Raw genomic sequence first — 15,867 nt, forward strand, 5'->3', positions numbered from 1 at the left:
GGTTTCACTAGCAGAAGGTCTGCCCTAGCTCCTAGTAAGGGAGAGAAAGAGTATCATCAGCTACAGACCTTCATTCCATGGGGCAGTAGTTGTTAAACATTAGCTCATATAAAAATCCCACAGGAAGCTTTAAAAAGTGCTGATTCCAAGGTTCCATCCTTGAATATTGTTTATTCAGGAGGTGTGAACTGAGTCCTAGAATTGGATTTTTTAAAATATTTTTATTTATTTTTTACAGAGAGGAAGGGAGAGAGATAGAGAGCTAGAAACATTGATGAGAGAGAAACATCGACCAGCTGCCTCTTGCACACCCCCTACCGGGGATGTGCCCGCAACCAATGTACATGCCCTTGACCATAATCGAACCTGGGACCCCTCAGTCCACAGGCCGATGTTCTACCACTGAGCCAAACCAGTTTCGGCCTGGAATTGGAATTTTTAACAAGTATCACAGCAGCCTCTGAGGAGGGGAAATTAGGGCCACCTTTGAGATATATTGCCAAAGGGATGAATATTCTAAGAAGAGGTCCAGAAGAGCAGAACTTTTGTTTATCTTATTCATAGGTAAACTCTTAGCACCTAGAACAGTGCTTAGCTCAGGTTAGACATTCACTAAATACATGTATTAATTACTAGGGATTGTCCTGCCTCCCCATACCCTGTGGGAGTTTAGGACTTGGCAATATTTTTGGTGAATGGTAGCTTTGGAGAAAGGAGAAATGTTGATGAAAAGGACTCTTGATCATGCAGATGTGGAATGAGGTGGTAGAGAACCAGTCTAGAGTGTGAGAGTCTAAATACCATTTGGGTCTTGCCCTTCCCTCAATAAGTTGATAGACTGAGGGTGTGGGATCAGATTGGCAAGAAACACTGGAGCTTATCCCAAGAATCAGGATCTGCTTAGCATCTCACCACTTGCCCTGCTCCCAAGCCTTGTGAAGGCAAGAAGGTCCACAAAGAGAAGTGGAGACAAAGGCAGGACTTCAGGACTGAGGAGGAGCAAGCAGCAGAGGCTGTGGGTGCTCCAACCTACAGGGGACACTGAGCAAGCTCCCAGCACCACAAGCTAGAGGCAGCTGCCTCTTCTGCTTAGAGTAGAGCAAAACCCCAAGAAGGCTGTTTTTGGCCAAGGCATTTACCCTGTGGCATGTAGCCTATTGTCAGGTTAAACTTATCCTTTTGTCTTCTGACTGGCTTTGATAAAAGACAAGTGTCAATCCATCTAAGAAAAGAAAATCCTACAACTTCTTTCAGTGACTCATTGCTGGGCCTTTTAATCCACTGTCAGAAAATTCTTATATCTCGTGTCTGATGTCAGGTTAGCAGGAGAACAGAGATAGCAATCCCCACATCCACTGACTGCATCATTAGGTTCCTTAAGGGCACTGTTCGGGTGGGTAGACCTGCTCTGAGCAAGACTGGCTGCCTTACAGATCTTGCTAACATCTATGACGGCTCAGTTGACATTTTGTCTGGTCTATTTTCCTTTCACCAGTGGAATGAAACAGGACATTGGACATCGCCTGGTTAAAATGGACTCCTTTCCAATCATCATGCTTGAGGAAATAATAAATAGATCCAGAATCTGTTTTGGGCAACCTGGGAAAACTCCCCAATTTCTTCTTCCCCAGAGTTCAAATGAAGGTTTCACTTAGGGATTGCTGCATATGTATGCCTGTACCCATGCAAAAAGATGCAAGACTTCAGTTCTGTCTGACCTGGTATACAAAGGGTGAGGTCTCTAGACCTCACATATACATCTGAAATAGAATGGGCTCAAATGTGACCTTCTTATAAGGTTTCCATGGCCACGAGGTCTAAAGGAATTCCTCTTCAACCCATCCACTCTCAACCACATTTCCTGCCTTAATTTTTAAAGCACTTACCATTACCTGGGATGATCTTGCTTATTTGCTAGTTTGTTTGCTTACAAATAATTCTGGTATAATATGGCATGAGTTTCTAAAAATCAGCATGTTATGTGAAATTGCACTATATAAACCAGTAGGCTTATGGGGAATATGGGGTTGTGAGCCCAACATTCAAAAACTGCATCAGTTAAATGTTTATAAAACGAGATGAAAATGGCAGCACAGTTTTATATATATATATATAAACAAGATGAAAACAATGAATCAGTTTATCTTTAAAAAAAAAACACACCTGAAGTTTTACTTGTGGAAGAGGAGGGCATGGGGAGGGTTGCAGCCTGTGAGTTTTTGTGAAGTGGTAAGAAGAAAGGTATTGTGAATTCAGATGGACAGCTGTAGTTCCAGATGTGGCTCATAGCACACTCAGTGACTTGAGTTAGCTGGTGGACGTTTGAGGTGTGTATTATGTCCAGTTTGTATAGTGCTATGTGACACAGTTCAGCTGGGTGAAATTTTCTGTATTCTATTGTTTCTCATAAATGAAATCATGCATAAGCAAATATGAAATTCTCATTTTGCACAAACTGTTCCCTAAGATATCAGTTGCTTTGCAATAAATTTGTTTTTAAAACAAACATTATTGGAGGTCTCATAGCATTTGTTTGTTCCACGTACTAGAATTTAAGCTCAATGAGATCAGGAAAATTTTCTGTTTTGTTCCTTGCTATATTACCAGTATCTGAGGAGTCTGACAACAGTAGATTTTCAATCAATATTTATTGAAAATGAATGAATAGATCTTTCTTCAACTTCTCTCTTCCACATACTAGTTATATCTTGTCAAAGGTTACAGTGATCCTCATTGGTGTGGTGATTGCTTTTGGTGAATGAAGTAATTAGTCAGAGGAGAGGGGTTTCAAAATTGCTGTGCTGGCGGACATATGTTCTCTGAAGATAAATACAGAAATAAAAATAAAAATAACACTACTGTGAATTACTGTGATTTTCACCTAAGTCCTTCTACTTTTGTAGTCATGAAGATAGCTAAGGCTCTTTCTATGTATTACCAATATCTGATTCTAATTATGGATTATTTCAAAGAGTCAATGCAGAACTATGGGTGAAGGCAGGATTCCCAAACCTTACACAGAACTCCATGTTGTGTGCAAAGGCACCTGTAGTTCATTCCACAATGAATGAAGGAAGCCTCACGTCTAGCTGTAAGCAGGCAAATTTTCTGGGTAACTCTAGCTTCTGTCCCTACTCTCCATAGCAGTGTGTCTCAGACCTAGAATTTAATCACTTTTCGACTATGTCAGGGAACAGAATTAGAAGTGGCTTTGAAAGGTCATCCCAGACAGGTGGGTTATGTCATATTCTTAAGGGGTTTGAAATTATTTAAATTTCAGGGAAGTTGTCTAGCACTACTAAGTAAAAGGTCAAATCAAAAAGCCCCCAAAGAGCTAAGGAATGCTCTGTCTTCTAAATTTTCTCTGATTTAAATTTGGAACCTAAGAAAATGTGCCAGAAAATCCAAATGTTGTGGTTGAGTTGCTTTGGGTTATCAGGCAAAAAAGGGAATATTTTGTTATGATTCTTTACTTCCTCAGTAACTGCTCAATCTTATGGAGAGTTGAGTGGAGTGGCAAAGTAATTACATGGTGAGTACCATATATTTACGATTATTTATGTTTTCTAGATTGGAGTACAGGGTAATTATTTTTGGTCTTATTAAGTGCAAATTACCAAGTAGTCTTCAGGAACATGTAATTACTCTATACTGTAGTCACATGCCACTTACCAAGCAAAATGAATGCACTGAAGATTTTATTTAATACAAGCAAAACGAAGCATATGGTTTTCTGTAGCAAAGTGTCTTGGGAGAGGAAACAGAAGCAGTCCCTCTTGACTCAGAGAGCCCTACTCTGCGAGGTGAGGTCGCAGAGTCCGTGTCTTCAGCAAGTGCCCGAGGGACTTCAGGTGCTCATCACAGTGAGAACCACCTGCCCGAGGTTCATAAAATACTCTTCCCAGCTGGTTAACCTCTACATACAACAGACAGGAAAAACAAGGGCCCTTTGTGGCATTAAATTTTCTGTTTGATTAACTAGTTTGTGTTCTTATGTTGTACTTTGAGAAGCATCCTTAATCCCACTGTTACAAAGATAAAGACATGTTGAGTATTCCCTTTGAGTTTTCCATTACATGTAGATCCTCTATGTTCAATTCAGTTTACTTTCAGACACACAAACACACACACACACACACACACACACACACATACACACACACACTATCTGAGGGACAGCAGGAAGAAGGCCAGAGTGATTTGCCTCATGGATAGAACAAAGACAGACTTTATTCAACAGACACATCCTGAGGACTTACTCTATGAAATGTACAGATGGTCCCTGACTTACAATGATTTGACTTAGGATTTTTTTACTTTATAATGATACAAAAGTGATATGCATTCTGTAGAAACTGTGCAGGATGATATTCTCTTGTGATGCTGGGCATCAGTAGCCACAGCTCCCAGTCAGCCATGGGAGCAGAAGTCTAAGCAACTGATACCCTACAGTGTACTGTGTGGCCTGCGCTGTTTTGGATTTTTTGCTTCGTGTTTTCACATCCATCATATCTACAAAATGCCTGGCATGTGCTGTGTCTCCAGCTTCTGGTGAGAAGAAGAGGAAGGCAATTACTTCTTGAGATAAAACTCAAGGTAACTGTCCAACTATAGGCTAACGTTGGGCAGAGCATGTTTTTAAGGTAAGCTATGCTAAGTAATGCTGTTCAGTAAGCTTGATATAGTAAATGCATTTTCAAGTTAATGATATTCAATTTACAATAGGTTTATTGGCAATAACCTCATTGTAAGTTGAGGAGTATCTATAATTTTACTTTCTATACCCACTTGATTCAATAAGCCTTATTTCCTTAATTAAGAAAGACCATCAGAATGGTTGAGGGCAAAGTATCTGGAGTCAAGGGGCTCCAATCTCACCATTTACTACTTAAGAAACCATGGATTCTATGGCCCAAATGTGCCCCTTCCACCACCAAGTCATATGTTGAAATCTTAACCCCCAAAAGTGAAGACTTAAGTAGGTGGGGCCTTTAGGAGGTGATTAGGTCATGAGGGTGGAACCTTCATGAATGGGATTAGTGCCCTTATAAAAGAGACCCCTTGCTCCTTCTTCCAGGTGAGGATACCATGAGAAGTCTGCCACCTGGCAGAGGGCTTGCACCCAACCATACTAATGCTCTGACCTTAAACATCCAGCCTGCAGAGCTGTTTGAAGTAAACTTCTATTGTTTATACGCCACCCAGTCTGTGATACTTTGTGATAGCAGCCTGAACAAACTAAGACAATGGGTAAGTTACCTCTGCGGCTCACTTTCTCCATTGTAAAATAGGAATAATGATGCCTATCTCAGAAGGTGACTTCAAGGAAAAAAATACAATAATGCTGGCAAAGTGTGTAAAACGCTGCTACCATCTAGAAAAGCCTCAAACATTAGCTAGTATCGATGTATTAAACATAAAAATACTATAGTTATATATTTGGCACTTGCATTTTCTTCCTTATTTCCATTTTGAAAAGAAAATCAATAAAACAATTTTTATACTTATCTTTCCTCTCACATTTTAAAAACTCCAACCGCACTGAACTGACAGGCAAGAGTAGAACATGCTTTGTCCTTGACAAGGCAGGGAAAAGGTTAACTTTTTGACTTCAAAAGAAGCCAGCTGGAGAAGCAGACTGTCTGCTAATGGTAAAGGAGGGGCAGCAAGAACTAATTTTAGCTATCATCCCTCAATCACTGTCCAGCTCCCTCTCACCCACCCCCCTGCCTGTCCCCATCCTCTCTGGACGGGGAGGTGGACGATTATTTCCTCCATTCCAGGAGGACGTGAAATAATTCCACAGTGACCCACTGTCTCTTAGCGATGCTTATGGCCCAGCTTAAACAACATTCCGAACACCGTAAATACCAGCTGTCTATCATTTGCAAATCATCTTTGTCTTTTTCTCAGAAACACTCATGCAACCAATATGCCTTCCCTGCCATCTTTTGTTGAAAATGATTTTTTTAATTTATTTTTTTTTAGAAATGTGAAGCGTTGCTGTAGAAGAAGTTGAGAAAGTCCAGATACACTTTAACTTGGCCTTAAAGTAAACAGGGATGAGGCGAGCAGAGATTAATGATGATTGCTAGGGTGAACCCATGAGCTTGCATAACTTTTTTCACTCTTGCCGTTGAAGTGAAAATATCAGGGGAAAAGGAGTGAAATTGTGCAAATAAATATTATATTTCATGAACCTGACTTCTTCTGGAAAGATTGTGAAATAATATATATTTGTGAAACGGCCAACATTTTTCACTTACTAATGCTTATAATTAAGACAAAAATTCTTACTCAAACAAAAAAAAATTCTAGCTTGGGGAATAGAAGCATAAACAGAAACACAATTAATGCTTTTGCTGACAGCAGGTTTCTTCTGCAGGTAAAAGCAAGCATGCCACGTGTGAATAAACACCAAGAGGTATTTTTGTAAGTACACAAACATGCATGCACATAAAATATGATCACAGGCGATGAGAGCTCAGAAACAAAAGGGAACATTTGACTGCTCAGATCTGAAAACCACATGAGCTCATTTTGTTCTGGGTTGATAAGCAACACAGAAAAGACTTGGATGGCACAGTCTGGACACATGAAGAATGAAAGAGGATTATTCCTTTTCACAAGCCAGAGACAGCCCTGCCTGAGAGTATTCTGCTAGTGCCTAATCCAGGCCCAAGGAGTAGGCATTTGCATAAAAGAAGCCTTAGAATCACAACTCAGAAAGAGGCATTAATAATCCTCTAATCCAATCCTAGATTCATCAAGGGAATGAACATCCCAGTAATGGCTGGTCTAGTTGCTTCTGAGCCTAGTGATGGGCAAGGCTCAGACACGGGCAGTCTTTATGTGGGGCCAAGTTCTGAGATAAATTCATTAAAGTGGGGAGCTGATCAGATCACCTCATCTATGTCTCACCACACTCATCACCATCATCTTCCTTTTGAGTCTGAAGCTACAACTGGGGCTTGCCTTGGTGCTGGGCTCAGATTAGCCCCTATTTGTGGGTATGTGTCCCTTGGCCTCATTTACTTGTGATGGGAAAATGTGCTGAGTTCAGCTGCACTTGAACCATAGCCTTAAGTCATTTTAGTTTTGCTTCCTTTCAGTTCTAAATCTCTTTACTCTGTATTTAAAAGAGCAAATTCCCAACTAGATTCTAAACATTACAAAAAGTGAGTTTCAGTGAAATAAAACATAAGTATAAACAATAAATTAGTTTCTAGACATTTAAAAAAAATCATGGTCAATTAGTAATGCTGTTAAAAAAAGAATGCAGTGTAAAGGAGGGATATCATTCCAAATCATTTTGTCATATAAAAGATTTGTGATGAAAATGTTTCATTTGGGTCAACCCAGAATTTTCTCTATCATGGCTCCTAATCCAGCCAGACTGGAAAACCTGGGAGCAGAGGAGATAGTACCTATTTATTTAAATAATATGTATTGAGTCCCTACAATATGTTCTCTAGAGCTAATTTTTAAATCTGCATGCCCTTTTGTCGGCTGTATATCTGCAAAGGTGAGATAACACAAATGCTACTGATTTCTGTATGAGATCTTCTGGAGGCTACCTCAAAGCCTTTGCTGCTAGGGCATCTTGTACTTGCCAGCTTCCATCCACCTGCAATTCTGGGGCTTTTTATTAGTAACCCAGATTTTGCAAGCCTGCTTCCCACCTGGGTTTTCCGGATACTTCAGCTAAGACTATCTTGACTCTCCTAATGACCTTATTGTCACCCCCTCCCTACCCAGCAGCCTTATAATACTGTCTGTTTAAGAAAGACTATGTGGTGGGAGAAAGCTATGCATACTGTGATCTTCTTTCAGCACTCTTAAAAGAATCAAGACAGATTGGAATAGATTACTACATAATTGATACAATTAATTCTTTTCAATGAATGGCATGATGATGGTGCCCACAACAGCCTTTCCATCAGCTCAGGGATCTGATCACCAGATCTGGTTTCAGTTCCTATATATTGCTGAGCAAACACCATTTGAAAGTCTTCTCAGTCAATAAATATTCTGGCATCATATTTTGAATGTTACGCTTCCTTGTCAAGAAGATAAAAATTCTTTGGATTTTATCATCTGAGTTAGGATGTTAGCCAAACTAAAATCGATTAGTCACTTACAGGGTAGATCAGTGTATTCAGTTCCAAATAAGACCAAACAAATACAGCTCTTTGAATACTGATCATTCTTAATATTGTGGAGGAAACAAGAAGACGCCAGAGCCCCGAGGATGAGAGCATTCTCAAGAACTTAGATCTTCCTCCATAATTATCTGATCCTATTATAGTTTTCAATATCCATTAGGTATTTTGCTTAATGATTAAGATAATTATCAGCCACACAGTTCTAATGCATGCCAGGCATCATGCAAGGGATTTCACAAGCATCATCTCACCAATTCACAAATGCCCCACTGGCTAGGTACTGTTATTCTTCCCATCCTTATCAAAAAAAAAAAAAAAAAAAAAAAAAAAGGTTAAGTGACTTCTCTAGAGTCAAACAAAATTTAAATGCAGCTTGTCTGACAGCAGAGCCCAAGTCTCTGAGTGCTGGGTCTGGAAATCTCAATCCCTTGAAATGACGATTGGCTCATAAGAATGGTATCCTATGTGGGAAATGGAAATCCGTGAAGAGGAGAGCCAGGTGCAGACTGGCTTTGACGCTTGGTGGCTTTGATCTGGGAGTAGAGTAAGATGGCATCAGTGGTGAGAGATGCAGTGTAATTCAAAGGATGGAGTAGGAAATGGATAAGGTGATTCAGGTGCCACTTAGATGTCAACGTTGAAAGACTGAGGGTTTATGGTTGGGTAGGTAGGCCTCATTCCTGAGGAAATTTAAAACCAGGCTGCATTCAGACATGGTTTGTTAGTTGTAAGGAGGCTGGGTGATGGGAAGCCAGGAAGATGTTTTAATAGTGGCATTTTAGAAAGATTCAGGGCCACGTTAGCGCTGAGAGGGAGGAAAGGAAGATCACAATGATATATCACAGTCATCTCAGTGAGACGCATGAAGGCCTGCACTAGGGCATGGCAGAGGACTGGACAAGATGGAATTTTCATGAGATATCACACAAGGAGAAATGATAGGACTTGCCTGTGTTACTTTAGTAATTACAAGAACAGTATTTAATTCAACAAAAATCTGTCATGTTAAAACAATTTCTATGTACTGGGGGTTCCTAACACATTCTTTAGCATGCATTTTATAACTAAAACTTGCCTGTTTTATACAGTATATTTTTAATGTCTTACTTTATTTTCCGAACTTTGTTTTATAGAATAAAAACTTTATGAGTTGCCAGTTGTTTTAAAAACGTTCTTATTAATTGGTAATATTTTGTTTTTAATTAAGCATATTGTACAGTTAAGCTGTTGATTTCTGTTACATTAAAACATTTTAATGGTTTTTTGTTTCTTTGATTTACAAATTCACAATTCACTTATAAATTCACTCTTGTCCCACGATTTTGTGCTGATTATTTCTTCCTGAGTTAAAGGTATCCTACATATTATAATATACTTTTAGATTTATTTTTATCTCACACAATGCTTATCCAACTGTTGGGCATATAGAACATTTAATAATTCAGTGATTAATTTGATTTTACAAACAAGACTTTATTTCTTTCCAATGTCAACAATTTTTAAATATAAATATTTAATATTGTTTTTCAAGTGCTCTGGTTTGACTTACCTTTAGAATGCAATTCCAGGAGGACAGTGTCTGCCATATGTGGCTTTATGTCTCTCTTAATATCAGTACAGTGTCTGACAAAGGTTGAAGAAGCATTCATTGAAAAATATGAATGGTTTATTTACTTGAAAAATATTTTCTTATTAAAAATAATGAATACAGGTTTCCAAATACCTTGACTTCTTGGAAAAGTAATAGTACATATTCAATGTTTGTGTTTTTCTTTTTAAAAAATATGTTGTTATTTATTTTAGAGAGAGAGGAATGGAGAGGGAGAGAAACATTCACCAGCTGACTGCTGCGTGCTCCCCACTGAGGATAGAGCCCACAACCCTAGGCGTATGGCCTGACTGGGATGAAACCACCAACCTCTCACTGCATGGGAAGACGTTCAACCAACTGAGCCACACAGCCTAAAGCTGTTTGTTTTTTTTTCCCCTTCTTTTTTTCTGGTACTGGAAAGGAACAACTATGTGTGCTTCTGTGTTTGTACATCTATGTACATGAATGCATGCAATTTGATTCTTGATGTATCACTAGAGAAGGGCCTGTTTGTGGAAATTGATCCTGGTTGTCCGGGAAAGCAGCAGAGAGGGTGGGAAGCATCCTTTGTAAAGATGGTGTTAGAAGTGTGCCCATGAAGAAGGGCTAGGGTCTACCGCAGCCTTTGTGCTCAATCCAGAAATTATCATCTCAGATAAACTCTGTTGCAAAACACCAGGAGTCTAAGTAATAAAATAATAAAGTTTTGTTATTACTGTACTCCAGTGTGTCTACCCAGAACAAAGCCATCAAGTCTTCTGTGTCAAAGCCAGTCTGCACCTGGCTCTCCTCTTCACGGATTTCCATTTCCCACGTAGGATACCATTCTCATGAGCCTATTGTCATTTCAAGGGATTGAGATTTCCAGACCCAGCACTCAAAGACTTGGGCTCTGCTGTCAGACAAGCTCCAATAAGTTTAAAAGTGACAAAGATATGTGCACATAAATAATTTATTTCTAAAAATAGTTGAGGCTTAAAAGTCTTTTAAAAATTAAAAATGACCTATGCCCCTCATTTGATATATATTTGGTCAGAGGAAACTAGTCACCATTATAAATTCATTGTAAGAAACTGTTGGATCTAGTTGGTCCCTGGAGATGACATATAATCCTGAGAAGACCGTGCTAACTGGATGGCCTTTGTTTCCAGGAGCACATGCTGTCTTTGATCACGGAGGCATTTCTCAAGATGAAATTTTCAATCTTACCAGGAGTCAGGAGCGATGCTGCGCTAAACCTATGACAATATGTAATTTGGCTTCTATTACTCTAATATTTTGAACTAAATATTGGATAGGAAACTCAGCTCCAAACTGAAAATAACAGGCTTTGTTTTTCAAGGACTTTTTGCTGGAATAACAAACCATCTTTTTGTTAGTTCCAGGTAAGTATGAACTAAAGAATATGCCGGCACATGCACATGCGCACTCACACACATGTAATCTCCAATGTCTAATTTTCAGACCCCATATTTTTGTAATTTAACCAACATTTAGCAATTTCCTATGCCTTACCCCAAAAATGATCTTACAAAGTTTTAATGTTTGTGTTTCTTATGAACATTATCCAGTGTTCATGGAACACTAAATATGCTCAAACCACAGCTGTTAAGTGAAACTATTTAACAGAATATTTGCTGCAATGCTTTGTCAGGAAGCCGTCCCAGCCACAAAAAGAGTTCTCAGCATCAGATAATTAGCTTTCTTAAACCCAGATTAAAGATCAGTGATAGTTCTGGGGTGGGTATTTTTAAATCACTCTGTAGTGATAAATTAACCAGAATTCAAAGGCCTTCCCTTTGACCTAATGCAGTGCTCTGAACTCAAGAATTCTCTAATTAGACAGCAAAGACATCTCCAACTGGCCAGTGATAGCAGTGACCACTTGTATAAATTCCAGGAACATTAGCCTCTGAGATATTCTTTGTTTTATTCTCAAATGCCTTTTTCAAATTAGGCTATTTGGGGGGGGGGGTTCTTTTTTTCCCTATTCCAGTTACAGAGTATAGCTCCTCTCTTAAAACTGGCCTCAAATATATTTCAAATAACTGGGCTGAGGAGTGGGAAAGGAACTTATGACCCTATCAATTAAATATAAAGTCATGGTACATGTGCAAGATAAAGATTGACACAGCTTTCAGACAGGCAGGAGGGGTGGATGGGAGGGGGTTCAGATGGAGTCTGCTGTTTTCTTCCATTTAAGATTACACACGGTCCACATTTATGTCAGTGTTTGGATCTGATCGTAGGGTCCAAACTCCCCAGCCCCAGATGTCTGTTTGGCTGAGCACAAAAGCATCTGCACCTCAGCATCGCTTCAGAGTGGTTGAAACATGCTGAGACCCTCTCACAGCTTCAGGCCACTCCATCACTGCGACTCCCCTGGCCTCTTCCCACCTGTTAACGCTTAGGCTGGATTTTGCTGTGTCTTTTGGCCACAACTTAATCATTTGGGACGGCACAGTCTGGGAAGAGCTGCAAAGTACCCCTCTTTGTCTTGCATCAAGGGACAGCCTCTTGGACTCAACTGGAGTACAACTTTGGTATTGGGATGAAGGTGGGGGTAGTGTTGGTGTGGGGGAGGATTTTGCTGACCAGCTGAGGCCAGGACTAGGGTCATGCAGGGGTGAGGTGCTGAGACTCACCAGCCTCGGCTGAGCGGGGGTAGTGATCCAATTAGAGGCCCGATCCTTTAGGATACAAAGCCCCCTCCCTCCCCTCAATCCCCCCTCACCCCCAAGAAGTCTCAGGAGTCAAGTGTTAACTTACTTTTTTTTTCAGCCTGAGATATATTAACAATAGAGAAAAGCCAAAAGGAGATTTCAAAACTTGTGGCATATTCAAATATTTACGTTTAAACAAAGCAAACACACACACACACACACACACACACACACACACACACCCCACACAATTGTACCATCTACACGGTAATTATAGGATGTACGACATATATATCATTGTAGAATTCACTGTGTACGGTGTAATCTGGTAATGGGTCACAAGTTAATTTGAAGCCTGAATTATTACTTTCAGTTCAGTCAGAATACCCCTCCCCCAACTGCATGCATCGCTTCACTTAAAGATGACATGAAAAGCCTGCTCCAGGTGAGTAATGGCTTCGCAGGCCACCTGCACAGGGGCAGGGCTTGAAGCCTGCAGCCAGCCCAAGGGCTTTATGAATATACAGGTCTCTGTATTTCCTCCACCAAAAGGCACAACAAGAGACTGATGGGGGATGAGTAGGTCAGCAAAGGGCTCTCAGGATTTTTGTTGTTAAAATAAAAAAATAAAAAAAGGCCATGCACTAAAAAAAGAAAAAAGAATGAAAACACAAGGAAACATTGCTCTATGTTGGTAATTTTCAAATCATTGCAAAAACATCCACCAAATGACAATTCATTTAAGTATGAATGTGTGTGTATGATTATTGGCCACGTGCTTTCCTTCCCAGCTATCACCTGTTTAAATGTGTGTAGATTTCTCAGTTTGACCGTGTTTTTCCTTAGTAATTTCTTCCATGCCCCTCCACAGCTACTATAAATCTGGTGGCCAGATAATTCCGAACAGCAAGTTTCAGCTTCCAACGATGATCTCATCCTAGAGAGCAAAGGGAAGCTAACGTTTTTCGCACCTTGTTCAAAAGAGCAAAAGGTGAGGGCTCTTCCTTTTCCTTTCTCTGCAACACCGTAATGCTTTCTCCTCAAATTAACAATATTGTCTATTTCCCTCCAAAACTCAGATTTTTTTTTGTCAGGACTAAACGGCTACCCTTTACTGGACAGTATCAGGTGACAGGCAGTGTATGAACTACTTTGCATGCATTAGCTCATTGAATTCTCATAACAACCCTGGGAGAGGTATTTGTGACCATCCCTTTCCAGATGTGCGAACTCAGGTTCGGGGAGGGTAAATGACCTGCTCACAGTTAATACGGTTTTAAGTAGTGACTTGAGCCAGGCACTTCTGATCTCAAACAGCCCCCCACTTAGTATTAGAACAGAATGGCCTCCCTAAGTTCTCTAGATGCCTTCTTGGCCTTGCAGACGTGGGAACTTGTCTCGGGCTCTGTCTCCTTGATTCACATACATTTTGCCATTTAATAACCTACCGTTGGTTCAAAGCACACCCCAGCCTTCCCTCTCCATTATTTCTCCCTCTGCCTGTTATCTGCCTCATGCCCTTTTCATGCATTACTGCTGGCAAGAAAGAATCTCTTCTTACTCAGTGTGGCCTGAGTTGGACTCATCATGAAGTTACCAGAGCAAGTGGGGGCCTGAACACTGTAACCTAAAGACTTTGGGAATGCCCTCTGTTTCTTGAGGATCCCCAAACTCACTATATTTTATCGCTACAAGTGACCTCAAGCCATCACCTCATCCAGCCATCACCTTTGTCAGGTGTCAGACATTATCTCAATTTTGATGATGAGGTCATGGAGACTCCAAGTTTATGTAACTAACCCAATGTCCTGGACCAGGGAAGTAACTCAAAGGCCTAAAGCCCTGTTATGATACGCTGCTTCTTTTATTACGCTCTGAGAATATTTATTTGGAGTTTTGAAATACTTAAAACAGATTTAAACTTTTATAGCTCAGTTGAAAACTAAGAAAAAAAAATACAGGTATATCTGAAGTGATAGGATTGACAGTCAAGAGGGAAACACCAAAAGCAGAGGGAGAGAGGGTCTAAAAGGAAGTGAAGAAATGAGGAAGAAAAACTTCCTGACTTCCTGCTCTGCACTGAGTTAAATATATTTTGCATTTCTTTTTTTTTAAATATATATATATTTATTGATTTTGTACAGAGAGGAAGGGAGAGAGATAGAGAGTTAGAAACATCAATGAGAGAGAGTCATCGATCAGCTGCCTCCTGCACACCCCCCACTGGGGATATGCCCTCAACCAAGGTATATGCCCTTGATCAGAATCGAACCCGGGTACCTTCAGTCCCCAAGCTGATGCTCTATCCATTGAGCCAAACCGGTTTCGGCTATATTTTGCATTTCTAATTGTACTTTTCTGGAACTTTATTATTAATGATGGGGATAGGAAAAAGGGAAAGAAATGGAGCAATATATGATACATTATACATTTGTTATCTCACTTTCTCCCTCAAACACACACACACACACACACAAAACTAAGAAGTAGGGACAGGACTCCAAAACTTTATCTAAAACACTTGTGGTTAGATGTCTCCCAGATTCACGATTGTTCAAATTTTAGAAAGGCAGCACAGTACATGGATCATAAATTATAAAGCATCTGGGATAGCATCCTGTAATCAAACACATTTGTATTTCTTCAGCCAAAAGCATGAATATTCTCATTAAGTGGAATTAAATGAAGACTATAAATAGCCTCTCAGTTCAAGGAAGGTTTAGCAGCCAACCAAGTTCAGATCAGGTCAGTTTTTTATATCAAATGAGTTATATATAAAAAATGGCTCTTCTTGGAGAGATTTCTGGAAATTTGAAATTGCTGATAAGGGACTGAGGATCTACATTAATATCCTGTATTATCGTATCACAAATAAAGAAATAGAGGCTTAGAGTTTAAGTAATTGCCTAGATTCCCACAGTTCCATGCCAGAAGTGGGGTTGGAAAGCAAAATCACCCTCTCTTCTCATTCTGGGGAGGGGGTCTCTTCTCTCAAGGAGATAGAGGACAAGCTTACAAGGCTGACACTTGTGTTTTGTATTGTGAATTTATTCCAGGAGAGTTTGCATAGCCTTATGTCTGTGGCACATAGACTAGACACTCATGAATGAATGCCAGGGTTTATAAATGAGCAACAGAGGAGAGGACATGGAGATGCCATACTAAAAGGGGTCGTGTCAGGCTTCTTTGATATCATAGTTAAGATAATGGTCAGAACCCCTCAAAGGGTGTATGACATAAGAGATGCTGATCACAAACTTATACTCACAAAACAGGAGAGGCTTCTACCTGCCAACACTTGTCTTTGTCAGGGAGAGTGAAGGATAACATGAGGGCAGTTCTTTACCTACTGCGAGAGTCATCATTGGGAAAGGTGCTCCTGGTGGGGATGGATCTTTATGATGGTAAATACCTTTGTAAATGTGACATTTTTATAAATTCCTTAGGT

The sequence above is a fragment of the Pipistrellus kuhlii genome, unplaced genomic scaffold (assembly GCF_014108245.1).
Source record: "Pipistrellus kuhlii isolate mPipKuh1 unplaced genomic scaffold, mPipKuh1.p scaffold_m20_p_1, whole genome shotgun sequence".
NCBI lineage: Eukaryota > Metazoa > Chordata > Mammalia > Chiroptera > Vespertilionidae > Pipistrellus > Pipistrellus kuhlii.